This window comes from Carassius gibelio, chromosome B5 (genome assembly GCF_023724105.1).
Source record: "Carassius gibelio isolate Cgi1373 ecotype wild population from Czech Republic chromosome B5, carGib1.2-hapl.c, whole genome shotgun sequence".
In the NCBI taxonomy this organism is placed as follows: domain Eukaryota; kingdom Metazoa; phylum Chordata; class Actinopteri; order Cypriniformes; family Cyprinidae; genus Carassius; species Carassius gibelio.
In genome coordinates this window covers 4,796,764-4,801,709 of record NC_068400.1, presented here as the reverse complement: position 1 = coordinate 4,801,709, position 4,946 = coordinate 4,796,764, and the positions used below count along the sequence as shown (strand labels likewise).

General features: G+C 34.4%; 1 long non-coding RNA gene across 1 annotated transcript; it reads left to right on the top strand.

The window, feature by feature from the left end:
• The first annotated feature begins 3,503 nt into the window (after positions 1 to 3,503).
• Positions 3,504 to 4,723, top strand: LOC127958729 (uncharacterized). Its single transcript, XR_008154139.1, has 4 exons — positions 3,504 to 3,686; positions 4,279 to 4,311; positions 4,405 to 4,471; positions 4,580 to 4,723. It is a non-coding gene; the product is annotated as an uncharacterized LOC127958729 (long non-coding RNA).
• Positions 4,724 to 4,946: the final 223 nt, after the last annotated feature.

Here is a 4,946-nt window from a genome sequence, read left to right as displayed (position 1 = left end):
GTCCTCTGGTCCCTCGCATGGCTTAAAAGGGAAGTAGGTCACCACACAAAATGGGTTGTTGTATGTAAGTGAAATATCCTGTAGATGTAAGATAATAAGATAATACAGTGTTACTTTGATTAGAAAGATTATTAGATTTTCTGTATGATGCAAAATCTATTTAGCTAATTTCTTTAAGCATTGTAACATATAATGAAGTTATAATATAAACTTCCAGTTCAATATTTCAGCAAGGCAGCTGATTCCAGACTTACCATAAAAGCACATGACTCGCCTTTCATGCATTAAAATATTTTATTGTTATAGTCAAGTTTAACAAGACATCTTTACAATTAAATGTATTATAAATCCCCCAAAAATCAATGTGTTGACAAACAGTAAACAGAATATCTTCTGAAATGTCTGGAAAATATATATTTTAACCATAAAAGTAAACAAGGATCTCACTTCCTCTATGAAATATAAGCCGATATGCGTTACTTTTTCAGTTCCTTTATTTTCCATTTACTAGATTTAATTCCTCTTTTAATGCTAACATCCTCCATGACCAAAAATTCCCTCATGAAACTGTAAACGTACAAACATAACATTATAAGTAATTTTACCTCATATTACAATAATTCAGCTATCAGAAAGTTTTGTTTAAAAAAAATGTCATAACTTGGGGTGATTTGCTTACTTTTTATCAACATTTTTAAGGAAAAAATAAATCCCACTACATACATAGGGAGACCTTCTAAGTTACACAAGCATTCTTCACATTAAGCATTAAAGGCACATTAAGCAACATGCCTTTGTTGTTCACCATGAGTCATTGTGCCCACAAGTTTATTCATTTATTTTTCTAGTTCACAGTAGAACACTTCCCCCTCCCTTTGCTTCCACATAGTTGGGATCCAGATCGTTGGGGAGTTTTCCATTTTTTCCCCAGACATTAAGCTCCCCAAACACACCTGTCTCAATCATCTCCTCCTGCCAAGGAATTGGTAAATTCTCAGTTGCAAACTCATTATAGAATTAATTTTATTTGTTGTCAATAACAACACCTTTGATAGTGCTGATTGCTCCTACATCATCAATGTATTTGGCATCATCTTAGGATCTGGGACAAAAGGAGGAGGAAGCATTCCTGTGCAAAATATGTTTTAAGATGTCAAAAATGTTTTAAATTAAAATACCTGATAAAAGGGAGTACCATTGTACTCAGATGATACTTTGATACTGTACATATCTTTGTTCTTTATTACTACCATATTCGTTTACACTTTATTTTAAAATGTCCTTATGTCAACATAAGTAAATGTATATTTTAGGTAATAAGTAATCTTAATTAACAAGATGTACCCAGGGTTAGGGTTAAAATTGGAAAAAATATATAGATAAAAAAAAAATCTGTGACATGCAATAATTTAGAACATTAGGACAATGACCAGAGAAAATGCCATAAGGCTTAGGGGTTGAGGGTCTCTGCACAACCACACTTTTCATGCATATTTAATTACATGTTAGGAGTACACGAGTAGAAAGGAACATTCTGCATTTTAAACGTTTAACACTTAAATTGACTCAAGTACAAACATTTGACATCTCAAAAATGTCATTATTGTCAATTAATGTCAAAATGTCAATTGTCATTACTTAAGATTTCTTTGGTTACCGCTTTGTTTGTATCAAGGATTTTCTTCAAACATGCACTTGAGCTTCGTTGTGTAGCTTAAGTTAAACACAAAGAGAATGAATATTGTTCCAATGCCAGTCACAGTGTCAGATTGAGAAATGTTAAGGGTACATTGTTTACAAACTCTGAAATGTTGGATATGTAGACTCATTCAAATGTACACTGTCTGGTCAAAAAAAAAAGTCACTACTTGGATTTAAATAAGCAAATACTGAAAAGTCTAGAATTGAATGATTATTGCAGTTATTTTTATGTTTCTGTATTATTGCATGTTTGGCAATTTTTCTTTTAGCCCAAACTGATGCAGTTTGTAGCTTTTCATTTCTTAAACAACCATGTTGGAGGACGTACCAATGTACACATTCCAGCATGACAACAACAAAATTCATCAGGCTCAATTTCTGAAATAGTGGTTCAGTGAGCACAAGGAATCATTTTCATGTATGAATTGATCACCAGTCCTGAGCTTAACTCTACTGATTGTCTTGAGAATGTGCTGGAGTAAACTTTACGGAGTGGCTAGACTCTCCCATTCAATAAAATAGCCAAAGAAAAAATTCTTAATGGAAATAAATGTTGTGATGTTGCATAATGTTGTTTAAACAATGTCAACTCCAGCACATCCTAAATACTTTCAATAGGGATTATATGGTGTTATTTTTTAGTCAAAAGTTATGAGCGTGTAAGACATGCTCACGAGCACATTATGTTATTTCACATGTGTGGCTTTGCCCCGTTGTTCTTCCAAAATGACAGTTGGGGAGCAATTTAAACATCTTCAAGGCGTGTTAAATAACTCAGCGCTGGCCTGAAACAACCCAACGAGGCAACCCAGCAGCTTTAACCCAACAGAGAGGATCTCGTGCACCTTACCTCTCAAAATTTGATTGATGAGGGTCATAAAAGCCATCTGTTCTGGACACCTGTTTGTACACCCCCTCCCCTCCCTGTACACCCCAGTGACCTAAATATGAACTTATGAACCTAAGAAGGAATTTCGGTGAGGGAGGGGAAAATGTGTTGGGCTCTATGTGCTTTTTTTAAACTCTGAAAAGGGTGAAATCATGAAAATGGTGTAAGGGAAGTTTTTATTAAGGTTTTAAGTACACAGTGCATTTCAAGAAAAAGGTTAGACACACATACGAAATGGAAACGATGTAATGATCATTTTCGTAGTTGGAAAAGTGTAAAACGTTGTTAAAGTTGTAAGAAATGAAATAAAAAGAAAGCTAGGTTACTGGTTATTTATCTAAAACAACTAAACAAGTCAAAAACTATCATATATGTTTCGTGAAGCAACACGTGAAAAAGATGTGAGAGCTTGTAGCATTACAATTTAAAAACTTTTAAGGTTTTTTACCAGCTAGAAAAGAAAGAAAACTAGATTATAGAATTTTATAGGATGTGTACCTTCCCAGCAAACACAGAACGTTGTGAGGACGTCGCCAGTTAGTCGTCATTTGGTCAGCGCGACATTACTTTATGGCAACGTTGTGAGGACGTCGTGGTAAAGTTCCATTTTTTAAAATCTTGGCTAACTTCCCAGAAACGTCTTGGGCACGTACTCAAAAGACGTCGCTAGTTAGTCCCATTGGGGACATTGTAGCGACGTGGTCAGCTGGTCTTCAGATAACTTTTAATATTATTGCACTAGATGTCTTATTATTATTAAGATACCATTTGAACAGCATATTCTTTGGGAAATATACAAAAAAATTAATCAAGCATGTTAAAATAATTATATATATATATATATATATATATATATATATATATATATATATATATATATATATATATATATATATATATGCCATCAGTTTAACAATAAAATAAACAATTTACTTAGCAAATGGTGATAATGTTTGTTAATGAAAGAGAGTACGGGACAAATTAACATTTAAACCTTAAACTAGCAGCGCACGTCACTTTCTGAATGAGGTGCGCGACGTGCGCGTGCCCGTCATTTTGTAACGGTCAACTTCCAGCGGACGGACACGGAGGAAAGGTAAGTCCTATAAATCTACTTTTATTCATAGATTTTAACTGATATAACGTTAAATGCCATCAAAGAGGAGTAGTGTTTTGTATTTTTGTAGGTTTTCTCTTTCAATTTAATAAATAAATGCTCTGTTTGGTTAATTAGCTCAAAAGCAGTCTCAGAGGTGGTCTAAGGTAACGGTAACTGTTAAAATCGAATATAACCTTACCTAGTTTAAATTATTTGAAATTTATCACTATAAACTATACAGTGTTAACTTTCTAATAATTTAATTTTTAACCGTAGTAACGTTAATTAGTTTGTTTGAATGCCTGCTGCTCGAGCTTGATGATGCTCATGCTAGCCATGCTGTGAACTTGAATATAATCCGATATAAAGTTAAATATAAAGTTTAACGTTAATTAGACCGAGGCTACCGAAATCATGTTCAGTGTATGTGGGGTTAATAATTTCCCCTTTTCTCCCTCAAGTGGCAGGCTTGTAAATTCTTGGTGTTAATGGTGTTTTTCACATGCATGCTTTTTAATGCTAGTTTAATTCTCAAATTGATCTGATACTTTCGTTTCACAAAAAGTAAACACATTTTTCACTTTCTTAGGGCCTGACATCCACCAGTTGAGTCCATGATTCAGTGAGTTCCTTATAAGGAAATATATTTGTTAACACCTAGTAGTTTAAATGTATTATTTATTGCTTTAAAATGAACACATATATTTATCATCAGGGGAAGAGACAGTCTGGGCAGCAGCAACAAGACAACTATTACAAGTAGAGATGGGTTTCAAGAACTGGTACTAATTTGGTTCCTGACTTGTTCAGTACTGAAAACATTTACATAAGGTACAGGATCAATAGTGCTGCTATCAGTATTCTTGTAACATTGATTCATTACCCTTTAGACACAACCACATATCCTCCAAATCATCTCTGCGTGGATGGCAGCAAGGATCCAGGATCAAGAGATCATTCTTCATGGAGACTGTTCCACAGGAAGCAGTTTCTCCTGGGTGAAAAACTAAACCTGGTTGTTTCAGCATCACTCAGGCAAGACTTAATACTTTTAAATTGATTTCAGTTGGTTATGTGTTTCAGTTCATCCTGACCATTCTGCTGTCCTGGATGTAAGGCCGTGCTGCAACTACATTTCTCGTGGTTGAAAGATTTGTGCAGCGGTATAAAGACATATAACGCCCCATCACACGGGGCGTCAACGCCTCTCATTTACTTTTAAATGAAGTGACGTCAAGGATGGTGAAATTAATTCTA